This window comes from Vombatus ursinus, unplaced genomic scaffold, assembly GCF_900497805.2.
Source record: "Vombatus ursinus unplaced genomic scaffold, bare-nosed wombat genome assembly UNPS02009573.1, whole genome shotgun sequence".
Lineage (NCBI taxonomy): Eukaryota > Metazoa > Chordata > Mammalia > Diprotodontia > Vombatidae > Vombatus > Vombatus ursinus.
In genome coordinates, this window is record NW_020949351.1 from 24217278 (window position 1) to 24232598 (window position 15321).

Consider the following 15321-nt stretch of genomic DNA (forward strand, 5'->3'; position numbering starts at 1 on the left):
CTTCTTCTTCTTCTTCTTCTTCTTCTTCTTCTTCTTCTTCTTCTTCTTCTTCTTCTTCTTCTTCTTCCTTTTTCTAAAGGAACATGGTATTGATCTTTGCTAGTAGGCTTCTTTCTGTATGTAATTGAAATCCCGGAAAAACTTAAAACCTTTAAATGACATTGCTGCTTATCTCCCTGAGGAATCTTTAAAGGCCCTGCTTCAACACTCACTAGCTAACTTTGGGCAATTGAGGTTTAACGGATTCTTCAGTAAAATGGAAACAATAATACCTTATCCTACCTACCTCAAAAAGTTGAGCATGTGTAATACGATTGATAAAAAGCATTGTTAGAAATTATAAATATACGATAACATTAGTGTTAACTTTTGGTAATAGCACCAATTAGTGGTTTTCCTCCAAGATAAAATGTATGCCATAGCTCAGAGAAGAGCCAGCATGGGAGATCTAAGTTGTAATGAAATTGATATAAATTCAAATACAAACAGGATCCTTATGGGCTGCATATTGGCTTAGGAAATCACAAGTTAGCATTATCTGTATTGAATTGTATTTTTGTTTATTATGTTAAACATTTCCCAATTACATTTTAATCTGGTTTGAAATATAAATCTGGAGTTTTATAGTGCGTTGGGGCTGGTATAGAGTTTGACACATTTGTTATAATGGATAGAAAGCTGGCCTTCAACCCATGAGAAGCTAAATTCTACTTCAACCTCTCACATGTACTGGTTATGTGACCCTGGGCAAGTCACTTAACCTCTTAGTGCTGTGGGAAACTCTTTAAGACTACAAATTATAGAAAAGGCACCTACTTGATTTGATAGATTCTCTCTCATCTGAGAGCTCCCAATAACAAGAGAATTATCAGTCCAGTCCAAATACTTTTCCTATTAAGAATAAAAACAAAAGATCAGAATGCAGATTGATATTTTTATGGAAGGCTCTGTGTCCTCATATACAAGTGCAGTGGAAGAATTGGGGGAAGTAATCATTCAAACCTAAAAGGACTTTCTTTCAAATATGTTGGTGTTGCATGTTAGACATAATTTGAGGACTCAAGTTTTCCAGTATAGATACCTTTTTTTCTTCCCAATGAACAAAATCACTTCCTTTGCTCAGAAAATTATTTCAGATCTTGAAATCACAAAGGATGTGGAAAATGAACTTTCAAGTTTATTTTCCTACTTCATGGTTAATATTTTTTTAAAGTGACTGGTACACAGTAAGCCCTTGATAAATGCGTGCTCCCTTTTTCTTCCCTTCATATGAAGATCAGGCCCCACCTCCTCCATGGTGATTTCCTAGATTTCCTTCAGTGCCTATCATATACTATCTTGTCTTGTTCTTCTTTGTGTACATGTCACATCACATTGCATAATTTATTATGTCAATTCTTTTGAGACAAGGATTGTGCCTTTTTAAAATCTTCCAATCCCCAGGAGTACTATAATGCCTTGCACCTCACAGGGGCACAAAAATACCTATCGAATTGAATTGAATTGAATTTGTGGAACAGAGGCGGAACTTACCTGTACCCCACACTTATTCCCCAAATACTACAAAATTTATTAGTCTTAGAAATGAACAATCATCATATAGTTTGGAAGATCCCTACATAGTTGAGTCCAAGCTTAGCCATCTCTGTAAATGAATTAGATTAATTGTTTTGTCTGAAAAACACTAAATTTTATGTCATGGAATCATCCACTGACACAGATCTCCTATTATCTATAATTTATAATGATAGGCATAATGATAAGGACTGAATCTATTATTTCATTTCTCTTGTTGTTTAGTTGTTTCAGTCATGTCCTACTCTTCATGGCCTCATTTGTAGTTTTATTGGTAAAGATACTGGAGTGGTTTGTTGCTTCCTTTTCCAGTTCATTTTACATATTGGGGAAACTAAGGCAAGCCAGGTTAAGTGACTTTACCCAGGGTCACACAGCTAGTAAGTGTCTGAGACCAGATTTGAATTCTGGTCTTCCTGACTCCAGACCCAGTGTTCCGTCCACTGCACCAAAATCCCATCCTCCAATACAAGTCAGTGCCTTCTCTTCAATTTATAGTCTTAGAGAATTACCTAGGCTGCTGAAAGGATGACTTGCCCATGATAACACAGCTGTTTTTGTCAGAAGCATTGTCAGAAGCCAGTTCTTCCTGACTCCAAGATCTTCTGTCTGTCTGTCTTTCTGTCTATAGCTATGTAAATATATACATACATATGTGTATGTGTGTATTTACATTTGTGTATATGTATGTACGTATACATATAGATGTACATGTGTACCTGTATCTATATGTGTTTATACACACAGCAGATTGACCAATTGAGTCATTTCATGTAGATATGGCCTCAGTGTTTTACATAATTTCCCTAAAGAGAGAAAATTATCTCTTTGACATTCGAAAGCCTCTATCATTAAAAATTACTCACATTTACGTAGTGCTTTCTGATTTAAAAAGCAATTTCCTCACAACATCACCCAAGAGGTAAGATGTATAGTAATCATTATCTCAATTCAAAAGGAAATTCTCCCTCTCCTGAATGTTCCTATTACTATTAAAAGTGCCTCCATCCTCCTATTTAACCAGACCAGCAACTCTGATTTCATTACTAACTCCTTACTCTTACCCAATTTGCCCAATCAATTATCAAATTTTGTTGTTTGTATCTATACAACTTTACCCTTGTAACAGTTATTACTCTACCCACCACCACCACCCCCACCCCACCCCCTCACCACCACCCCTGCACTGTGCTGCCCTCCCCCACCCCACCCCCAGCCTAAAGGCCAGGTGCATTACATTTCACCCCTCAGCCAGGGGGCTCTACCAGAGGGGGTGTCTAGGCTCTCTGTTATTGGCTCCAGTCTCTACTAATGGTGTTCCTTCAATTTTAGAGGCCCATAATTCTCGTGTTTCAATTAACCACTTAAGAGTCAGATTAGATTTTGCAAAGGAATATTTACTTCAAAGGTAAAACAGGAACAAATAAAAACAAATATACAGGAGGTGTAATCCTCTCTCGCTTCCTTTCCACCTCAGTCCCCCACCCACATTTTAGGCTCTAGGGAGGGAAAAGAGACCAAGTTTACAGCTTAGCTCGGTTCCTATATAGCACAATCTCACCAAATTCCAAGTCCAAAGCCTCCTTACGGCTGCATTCTCACATACTCTGGCTTCTCCATATTTCCACTAGGCTAACTGGTTGCACATCTGTCTTGGAATTATGCCTCTAAGTTCATCATGGCTAGAGCCCCCAGGTCCAGTGGAGCTTCCATCTACTGCTACTAGAACTATAAAGCACAAATGAAACAGTCCAAAACAAAACCAAACCCCAACCCTAGACCTGTTTTTGAGGACCACAGGTTGAAAGGGAAAAAGAGGGAAAACGATCATATCTTCCATCACTACCTCAGCTCATGGCTCCCATGCTGTGAGTGAATGTAGATCTTTATACTCTTTGGACGTAGTAGGAGAGAAGGGTGTCCCAGTCTAGCAGTTTTTAAGACATAGCCTATTTTGGCTAGGCTATGCTATTACCACTCACGTGATAGAGAAACTCAAACTATATTCTCCCAGAAACTGATCCCTCTCTCTTAGGTAATCTGGACATGTGCAAGTGACATCTCTTACACTTGTCTGTGTCTTCTTCTGTCCACTGACAGATCCGTCACCCTAGTGTAGACTCTTATCACCTCTCCTGTCTGATTGCAATAGCCCTCTAACTGGTCTCTTCATCTCAACACATACCCCCACTCCAATCCATCTTCCACTTGGCTTCCAATTCCTATTTACTGTGTCTCAAATATGAAATTCTTTCTCTTGTCTTCGTGCTGTATTTATCCACTATGACTGAAATGCTCAGTTCTCTCACTTCTCTTAGTTTTCCTGGCTTCCTTCAAGAATCAGCTTCAAAAATCACCTCCTACAGAAAGCCTTTTCCAATGGCTCTACCCTTATATGCTGGGACCTTTCCCTTTGGAATTTCCTTCCATCAACTCTGTATATGTCTTGCATTCAAATCACTCTTTACATGTTATCTCTCTTATTAGAATGATAGCTCTTTGAGGACAGGTGATATTTTTTGGTTTTGTCATTACTCTCCTTTACATCTACATTGCTTAGCACAAGGCCTGGAACATAGTGAAAACTCATTAAAATATGCCTTGACTAAATGACTGACAGTTTCAGAAATGTTAAGTAATATGCCCAAGGTGAGATAGCTTGTAACAGGCCTCCTAATCCTAGTCCCAGGAATCTTTCTACAATGCTGTGATGTCTCTGGGAAACTGGAGGAAAGTCCATTATGTATCTGGGAGATGGAAAAAAAATGACCCTAGAGCAGGAGTGGGGAACCTGTGGCCTTGAGGCCACATGTGGCCTTCCAGGTGCTTGAGTGCAGCTTTTTGACTGAGTCCAAGTTTTATAGAACAAATCCTTTTATTAAGGGAATTTGTTCTGTGAAGTTTGGATTCAGTCAAAGGGCCGCACTTGAGGACCTAGAGGGCCATATGTGGCCTTGAGGCAGCAGGTTCCCTACCCCTGCCCTAGAGTTCAATCATGAGTAGCTCAAATTTGAGGAGAAACTCATTATTATCAAAACCTTTCAGCTCTTAAACCTTTCCAGATACAAAAGAATAACATTCTGTTTAACAAGGTATCCTATAGGACATGCTCCAAATACCTTCTCATTTAACAGAGAAATCAAGATATGCCATTTTTATTTCCACAATGTTCATTTTCAGGTCTAAAATTTGGTCTGTTGGTAAATGATAAAAATATCTTGCATTTGAAAAGTCCTCCCAAACTGGTTTCTCATCTCGCTCTTCATGATACTAAATCGGGCATAATAAAGAGTGAAGCATCAAGTACAATAACACAGTTGGATTAATTTTGGGGCACAGAGAATGAGATAAGATCACTGCTTTGCTTTTGCTTCCAAACTATGTAGATGGGAAAATGGAAAAAAAAAACTTTATATTGAAATAATAAGGAGGTTATTATTGAGATAAATATTTATTTTCTTACAGATTTTTACAAAGCTTACTGGCAGCGAGGTGGCATAGTGGATAAGAATGCAGGTCTTGGACTTAGGAAGACCAGAGTTGAAACCCAACCTCAGACACATTGCTAATTGTGTGACACTGGGCAAGTCATTTTATCTCCCTCAGCTTTAGTTTCCCCATGCATAAAATGGGGATCATAGTAATAATACCTACCACACAGGGTTATGAGAATCAGTGAGATAAGCTACATATAGTGATTTGCAAATCTTAAAATGCTATGGAAATGCTTGTTTTATTAGGATTAGTATTATTTGGTCATAATTACTTTTATAAAAGGAAAATAAGACTAATAACAAGATACCTTATTCCTGAAACCCATGTTTTTTCCCCCTTCTGAATCATCCATTTTATTATCATATGTAATATCCAAGGAGGTCTTAAAATTCAAATATTGCATTGAGGGAGGGAAGTTATAGGATGGTCACATAATCAGAGGATAGTGTGGGATATTGCTTAGAGCCTAGGTTGGAGATAAAGTATAGGAACTCCTGAATGTGGCTGGTTTGGTTTCACTGACTGGTCTTAGCCCACCCTGGCCTTTTGTGAATATATGCTTAGAATTGTAGTTCACTGCCCCACATGAAATCAATAGCATAGCTGAGCCTAGAATCCAGGTCTCATCTCCTAGTCCAGTAATCTTTCCATTACACCAGAGATGTCAAACATGTAATTGCCTAATGCAGCCTGTCTACAATATGCCCTAGTGCTCTGGAATCAGATTAAACTATAATTTGGGGGGCAGTTAGGTGGTGCAGTAGATAGAGCACTGGCTCTGGAGTCAGAAGGACCTGAGCGACACATAACACTTACTAGCTGTGTGACCCTGGGCAAGTCACTTAACCCCACTGCCTCATGTCCCCCCATATATATATATATGTGTGTGTGTGTGTGTGTGTGTGTGTGTGTGTGTGTGTGTGTGTATAATATATATATATGTGTATATATATATGTATATACACACATGCATATATACACACATATACACATATATGTATGTATGTGTATATATGTTTATGTATATATTTATGTATGTATATATGTGTATGTATATGTGTACACACATATATGTACACACACATGTATAATTTGGAAATATTTAACAAAATAAATAAAAATGCAATATAGTATAGATAATGTTAACATATGATTTTCTAAATCAATAGGCTGCCCATAGGGATCCTTATTCATGGTTTAATGCCCCTCCCCCCTGTTTCTATTTCAGTTTGACATCACTACACTACGCTAGGAGTTATTTGAATGTAATTATAGAAAGGAAAAAAGTGCACCAAATTGACCATGTCTTCTATCAGTCAGTTAGCTCTTTCTCTTGTTTATAAACAATATAATCTTACTTAACACTGACAAATATAATACTGTACTGTGTAAGTATGGACTAGTCAAACTCTCATATTTTGAACAAAAAAAAATCTTCAAATGAAATTTTATTTATGTACACAAATGTAGGGCAGTTAGATGGTGCAGCAGATAGAGTGCCAGGCTTGGAGTTAGGAAGACTCATCTTCATGAATTCAAATCTGACCTTAGACACTAGCTCTGTGACCCGAGGCAAATCCCTTAACCATGTTTGCCTCAGTTTCCTCATTTATAAAATGATCTGGAGAAGGAAATGGCAAACCACTCCATTATCTTTGCCAGGAAAACCCAAAATGGGGTCACAGAGTCAGATATGACTGTAAAATGACAATACAAATGAGACAAGTTGACTTGACAAATTAAAAAAATACCAATTTATTAATAACAATAACACATCTTTTTTTTTGCAACAGATTTGTGATGAGATAGTGTGAGTTATTATCAGTTTTTTTCCAATGAGTAGACTGTGGCTCTGATAAGGTTACATGATTTATGTATAGTTACACAGCCAAATGTACACTTGATATGGATGTTGAAGTGATCCATAATTGTGTGTGTGTGTGTGTGTGTGTGTGTGTGTGCATGCGTTTAACTATCTTCACCAAATAATCATTTGTCCGAATTTTCAACTGGTCATTTTGTGGCATTTTAAACTTTTAAGAGGTTGTAGAACAGGCGATATTTTTCAGGAGCTCTAGCCTGGCATTCAGAAGATCTTTTCTTAATTCTACCACTAATTGCCTGTGTAACTTAGTAACAAGTCACCTTTTCTGGGCCCCAATCTTTTCATCCTTAAAATGAGAAGCTTGGAATGATAATCCTTAAGGTCAATTCCAGCTCTAGTATTCTACCAATCCAACAGAAAAAACTGGCACATCACAAAATAAAGTGGCAAATACTATCAAATGATTAGCTTCTGACCTACTCCCTATCCTATGTGCATCATTAGAAGAATCTAGAAGTCTGGAGAATACAAGGATATTTATTCTTCAACGGACCAATTTTCATGAGAGAATTTTTTTTCTTATGTTCATAAGGAAATGATAAAATAAAGAACAGATTTTTAGTGAAGCGTTGGCAAATGTTTTTCAAATATGTCATAGCTCTAGTTGCATGGATAATATAAGTTTGAATAGGATTTGCTTATTTTCTTTAAATAAAATCATTAACTCTTCCAAGGAATGATGTGTCATTTATAAGTTCATTGTAATATTCCATTAATATAAAAAAGATTACCTAAAGTATTTGTTGGGAGTACAAGAAAATTTAAGAAACTAGTCCATGTGAAAATTAATTGAATTATTTTTATTCTTTTAAAATTCATTTTATTGATATCTTTATTCTTATATCACTTAATATTTTTCAATGCATCCCTATTAGCTTCTACCAGAGAACTATTATTTTAAACAAAGAGTGAAAAGAGGGGAGAGGATAAAATTTTCAGCAAAACTTACATTGAACAAATCCAACATTATGTGTAAATCCATACCTTTGCACCTCACCTTTGTAAAAAGAGATATGACATTTTATTTCCCTTCTTTGGGGACCAAATTGGCAATTATAATTTTGTAACATTCAGTTTCAATAGTTTTGCTGTTCTTGCCATTCATATTATTGTAGTAATTTTGCATATTATTATCCTTAGTCTGCTTATTTCACTTGTTCATGCAAGCCCATGCTGCTCTCTATTCATTATATTAATCTTTCTTGGAGAATAGGAACACATCATTACATTCATGGATAACAACAAATTAATAATTTTTCTTACATAATTCCAGATTTGTTTGGACCAATTCACAACTCCACCACTAGTGCATTATAGTTATACAATTCATATGTTTATTTTATATTATATTATATCATAATATGTTATGTTTTGTTGTGTTATGTTGTATTATGTTATGCTGTGCTATGCCATGTTATGTTATGTTATATTATGCTGTGTTTTGTTGTGTTGTATGGTGTCGAGTCATGCCATGTCATGTTGTTTTGTTGAATTGTATTGTATTATGTTGTATGGTATGGTATGGTATGGTATGGTAGATTGACTCCCAGATATTTCATGGATATCATAGTGATTTTGAATGAGGTTTCCCTTTCCTTTATTCCCTCCTGGATTTTATCAATTCTATATTTTAAAAATGCTATCAATTTTTGTGTATTTACTTTATAACCTACTACTTTATTAAAGTAGTACTATTTACCATAGTAGTATGACCGACTACTTTACTAAAGTCTTTGGTTTTGTTTGTTGTTTTTTTACTAATTCCTTTGAATTTTCTAAGTCAACCATCATGAAATCCACAGATATTAATTTTGTTTTCTCTTTGTCTATTTTTTTTTTCATTTCTTTCATTTATCTGAGTTGCTAAACAGGCAAGTAGGTGACATAGTCGATAGAGTCATATATCTGGAGTCAGGAAGAAGTTAGTTCTAAACTGGCCTCAGGTACTGTATTAGTTAATTGACCCTAGGCAAGTCTCTTAACCTGTGTTTGCCACAGTTTTCTCATTTGTAAAATCAGAGGTAATAATAGTACCTAACTCTTATGGTTGTTTTGAGTATCAAATGAGATAATAGTTATAAAATACTTTGCAAACGTTATGGCACTGTGTAAATGCAAGCTTCTGCTGCTACTGCTGCTACTTTTGCTACTTGCATTTCTAGAACTTCTTCTTGTTGTTCATCCTTCATTGTCTAAAAACAACAACAACAACAACAAAACTTTATTTATTTATATGTTAATGTTGAGGGCTGAACTAGAGTTTAAGAAAAAACAAAAGAAGAAAAGGAAAACAATCTATGAAATAGAGTCCTGTACAGAAAAGAGAAGACAGGTTATGAGGAAAGGAAAAAGACACACATACACATACACACAAGATGAAGGAAGGTAGGCTGGGCAGCCAGGTCAGGGCTCTTGGCTAGTCACTTGCTTCATGTAGGTTTCTAGCAGGTACTTTTTAAAGGCTGTGGGGTTTGTCCAAAGTTCAGCAGCATGTGTGTTCAGTGGGCTGTCAAGGTTGGGTTCTCCCAGCAGGCTCTGGATAGATAGCAGGATGGTCCTGACATCATACAGAGCTGACCACTTGTCCTTGAGGATGATCAAGCAGATTGCCTTGGGTGTCCACATTAGGATGGTAACAAGGTGTGACAAATTTCACAGTGGGAGCATTATATGGGTAGCCACAGGGGAATTCCAGGGAGAGCTTGTACCTTAGGTCTTCATATACTGTCCCACCTGCCCCATGAATGGTCCCAACCCACTTGAAGAGATTGTCTGACTCTGGGAAGGCAGACATCATTAGGGTCATCAATTCCCGCTGTAACCTCTTGCCAACGGACCCTTACGGGTGGCGGCGGCGGCACTGGCAGCGGCCAGTAAGGTCACAGTTCTGTGAAACCATGGGGGACTGGACATAAAGGAAGAGAAACTCCCAGGTGACATCTGCTATCCTTCATTCTTATACTCTCTCTCTCTCTCTCTCTCTCTCTCTCTCTCTCTCTCTCTCTCTCTCTCTCTCTCTCTCCCTCTCTCTCTCTCTCTTTTATGAGGCAATTGGGGTTAAGTGACTTGCCCAGAGTGAGACAGCTAGTGAGTGTTATGTGTCTGAGGCTGGATTTGAAGTCAGGTCCTCCTGACTCCAGGGTGGGTGCTCTATCCAATATGCCACCTAGCTGCCCTTGCTATCCTTCATTCTTGAAGAGGGCTATGCCAACCAAGAGGTATTGCCAAGACAGACACGTGAATTGGATTTAAGTGAGGGAGGGCTGTGCAAAATCACCATCCTTACTTTCTTCTCTGAAGCTATCAGTGGCAAGATATAGATCAGGATGATTGGAAATGACCTTATATCAAATAACAATGGGAAAGAGGACATCCTTATTTTACTGCAAAAGCTTCAAGTGTTTCTACATCACATAAACTATTAACTTTTGGTTTTGACATTTCACAGGATTACACCACAGAGTACAGTAGTCAAGAGTCATGGAAAATTATATTGGGAACATGATTTTTACTACGCATAAAAGTCAGAAAACTGACTCTCCAATTAAAGGCACATAGAATTTTTTTTTTAGATGGGGAAACATATATAGAAATACACAATAGAAAACTGCTGGTTAAAATAATTAACATTTGTAATTAATGGATAGAAAAGGATATAACTGAAAAGGCATTTTGAAATGTTTATCCCAACAAAGCAATTTAAGTTACTTTTAGAGTTTAAGACACCAAGAACCCTAACAAAATAGCAATAATAAATGAATAATTTATTATGAATAAACATACAGAATGAATAAACAACAAAGCAGGTTAGTCCCTGGCCCCTACTGCATTTACTAGGCACTATTTCCCCCATCAACCACCATTCTCCAGTGTCAGGGCTCCATAAACCACCCATGGACTTAGAAAATAACTCAACTTCACCATACCTTCCTCTCAGTGACTACAAACCAAAAAAATTAGAAGCTTACTCAAGTAGTGTGTCAGTCCTCTATGCTGGAAGGGAGAGCTGAGAACAAAGAGAACTTGGGCAGAGATGTGCGTGTGCATGTCTGTGTGTGTGTGTGTGTGTGTGTGTGTGTGTGTGTACTTGCCTTGCATAGCTCTTAAGTAGGCATGAGGGAAAGGGAAGGGAACAAATATTTACCAAATACCTACTGTGTGCTAAATATGTTAAATGATTTATAAATATTATTTGTTGTTTAGTCATTTTCCATCATATTTGATTCTTTGTGACCCCTTTTGGGGATTTTTTTTGGGCAAAGATACTGGAGTGGTTTGTCATTTGTCATCATTTTCTATTTTACAGATAAAGAAACTGAGGCAAACAGAGCTAAGTGACTTGCTCATGGTCATAGTGTAAGTGTCTCAGGCCAAATTTGAACTCAGGTCTTCCCTGATTCCAGATCTAGGACTCTGTCCATTTTACCACCTAGCTACCCATAAATATTATATCATTGAGGAAAGATCAAAGCATCCACCTGGAACCAGTTCTGTCCCACCAGAAGTCACCTGTGGCAGAGTGTAATTCCTGTGGAACATGAATTACCCAGCATGAAAAGAGGATGAGACAGCTTTGAAGTCCAGTTACCAGAGAAACTGCCATCAGAGGAAAACATCAGAAAGTGAGCAATAGGGGAATATAAGTGGGGAGGGGAAGACTAGAATTGCCAAAGATGTCAGGAAGAAGAAAACTCAATTAAAAACATTGACCATAAAGAAATAAACTAACAGGAAAGGTGTTACTAATAGAAGAGAATATGGCCTCCAGAATAGCCAAAGAGTTCAGACATCAATTGACAAATATTGCAAAACAAAGAAAAATGAATCAAGAGCTATCAAGACATGGGATTCTATGGATTCTCAAGAGAGCATGGAACCGGAGCAGAATATTTCAAAACAATCTAGAAGGCAAATAAGAATTATGATAACATAATTTAAGGCCTATATGATAGAAATAATTGGTAAGCCTCACCAAAAAAATCAGAGATAATAACTGATTAGGAATGCAAATACTCAAAATTAAAGGACAATCAGGAAGAGGAAAAACAAAAAGCAATAATGTTTAAAAAGAATGTGATAGCCAGGCAAGCAAAATATATTGATTCTGAAGATAGGATATATAAAAATAACTTCAGGATTACAGAAAAAAAAATCTCAACCCCATATCTCAAAAAATAATGCAAGAAAATTGCCTGGAATTTCTTTAAAAAAAAAAACAGAAAAAATGCCAATTGAAAAAAATCACAAACAGCTTCAGGGACAAGGTTGGGAAGGACATGCTGTGAACTCCAAGACACAATTCCAGTGACAAACAACACATTCTATAAACAACCATGAGAAACACCTTCATGTATAAAGAAAAGGAAAATCTAATAATACAGAAATATATTGCACCCATCAAAAAAATGGAGAGAAAAATGATATGTTCTAGAGAGCGAAGGAGCTCAAGATACCAATCCATGGTGTGTATCTAGAAAGAAAATCAGATGTAAACATTTTTTTCCCTTTAAAATACCTCATACAACAGATGAGCAAGAAAAGTCAACAAATATAATAACCAAGGACAACTACAAAATAACAATAGAAAATCATTAATAGATATATTTCTGAAAGTACATAAGAAAACAAGGGTAAAAGCAGAAGTCAAATACAGGCAATAGTAGAGAAATAGGCCTAAAATTTCATGACTTAAACCTTATAATAGCCCTCCTATATTTGATTTTATTTTTGTGGGATTAAATTATAGAATGGAAGGATACATAAAGGGGAGGGGAAGGGAAGATGTTAGAGAAGAATATGTGATATAACCTAATGAAGTGAAAGGGTAACAATAAAGGGGGGGGCAAAAAAACTGCTGTAGTCTCAAAAAGAAGGGATTGTAGAGTAAAATAGGAGAGAAGGGGAAGAGAAGATTTGAAAAGGGGGAAAAAAAGAAGGGAGAAATCTTGTTTTAGTAGTGAAAGGGGGTATTACTGATTTACATTCCCATAGGAAAATAGAAATACTCTATAATGGGAGATCATGATTTTACAATGGCTGTAGGTTTTAGAGATTTGACACTTAGACAGACCATTATCTTGCCTCAGGAGAAGGGTAGAGCTTCTAGGCAACTGACAAGTAGAAGACTGGGAGTGCATAGACCATAGGAGGGTGTATCAAGGAAAACAGGAATGGAAGAAAAGTTACCACAGAGAAGAAAAAGGTTAATAATGAAATGCACAAGCAAGGACATAAGAAAAGTCCCACTATGGGGCAAATCCTCTCTATCACCCTCCTTAAATTAGTATTTCTAAGATAGAAGCAAAATGAAATAGGAGGACATGGGGCAAGTCTAACAAGGTAATGACATAGAAACACTTTAGAAAAGATGGCAAAAAATAGGTACCACAGATACTTTAATTCCAGGAAAAATACAGTCTAAGAAATTACAAACTCCAAGTATCAAAAGATAAAAGTTGAGAAAAGACAGAAAAGGAATAGAAATAATTAAGAGTAAAAACAATCATTTTTTGAAAATGAAAATATAAAAGTGAACAAATAAAACAAATTGAAGAGAAAAAAATAAGGGGAAATTTACTAACAGAAAAAAATGGAAGTTAAGTAAATAAAGAGAAGAGAAAAGAAGAGACTCATGAATTAGACAAAACTTCAAAGATAGACAAACAGGTTAAAATTAAGAAGGGGAGAGCTGAGAAGGTGAGATGAAGAGAAGTGACAAAAATAAAGTTGCTTTAATGTAGATTAAGCTGAAATAGTACTGAGGAGATAACAGCACCGAATTTACAGAGGAAGTGGGGGAAATTCTAATGTAGGAAAAAAACCTGATAAATAAATGGAGAAAAAACATAAAACTTAGTCTAATAATATTAATATGAATGGATTAAGATGGATAAGAAAATAAGGCCACACAATCTGTTGCTTACAAAAAATTATTTTAGAGGTGGAGCCAAGATGGCAGAGTAAAAGCAGTGACTTGCTTGAACTTTTCCCTAAACCCCTCCAAATACCTGTAAAAAATGGCTCTAAACAAATTCTAGAGCAGCAGAACCCACAAAAAGACAGAGTGAAACAAATTTCCAGCCCAAGACAACCTGGATATTTTATAGAAAAGGTCCATTGCGTCAGGCTGGAAGAGGAGTACAGATTAGTGTGGGCCACACAGGAGAAGACCAGGCCTCAGCAAACAAGGAGCAGGCCTCAGAGGACTGAATCACTAGCAGTTGTAGGGTTTCCAGACTTCTCAACCCACAAACACTAGCAAAAACTTAGAAGGTCAGTAGGAAAAGCTTGTTGGACCTTGGTGAGAGAGGAGCACGGTTTGGCCCCGGTCCTGGTGCAGCCCCAGGATGGTGGCTACTTCCAGAGCTCTCTCGGCCCACAGAGAGTGGGGAGATTGAGTGGCTGATGAGAAGGGGATTGCAAGGATCTCTTTGCTGGCACTGAGGCAGGAGTCTCTTACTTTGCCTATGCTTGGATCTGGGTCACAGTTCTGGGTGGAGGTCCTGGGGTGAGGAAGAGCACTGGCATGGTGGAGCTTATGGAAGCAGTGGAGAGGAAATCCTCCTCACAGTTCCAAGGCAGAAAAGAGTGCTTATGGTCACTCATAGACCAGAGTACAGGTCAGGAAAGGGGTAAACACCTCTCCTTTGATCATGCCACCTTGATCCTGCTGCACAAAACCCCTTAAGCTGGGAACAGTATACCCTCCACACTGAAATCAGACCCCCTACCTTAACAAAGAGTTTAAAAGTCAAGGAATTGACTGTGAACAAAAGGAAAGCACAAAAAAATTCTGATTATGGAATCTTACTTTGGTGACAAAGAAGATCAAAACATACAACCAGAAGAAGAAAACAAAGACAAAGCTCCTACATCCAAAGCCTCCAAGAAAAATATGAATCGGTCTCAGGCCATGCAAGAGCTCAAAAAGGATTTTAAAAGCAAGTAAGAAAAATAGAGGGAAAATTGGGAAGAGAAATGAGAGTGATACAAGAAAATCATGAAAAATGAGACAACAGCTTGCTAAAAGAGACCTAAAAAATGTGAAGAAAATAACACCTTAAAAAATAGACTAACCCAAATAGCAAAGAGATCCAAAAAGCCAATAAGGAGAAGAATGCCTTAAAAAGCAGAATTGGCCAAATGAGAAAGGAAGTCCAAAAGCTCACTGAAGAAAATAATTTTTTAAAAATTAGAATGAAGCAAATGGAAGCTAGTGACTTTATGAGAAAACAGAACATTATAAAACAAAACCAAAAGAATGAAAAGATAGAAGACAATGTGAAAGATCTCATTGGAAAAACAACTGACCTGGAAAATAGATCCGGGAGAGATAATTTAAAAATTATTGGACTACCTGAAAGCCA

At 37.0% G+C, this 15321-nt stretch overlaps 1 pseudogene; it reads right to left on the reverse strand.

Annotated features, from left to right (window-relative positions):
- Positions 1-9358: 9358 nt before the first annotated feature.
- On the reverse strand, positions 9359-9761 carry LOC114035911 (annotated as a pseudogene).
- Between the last annotated feature and the right edge of the window lie 5560 nt (positions 9762-15321).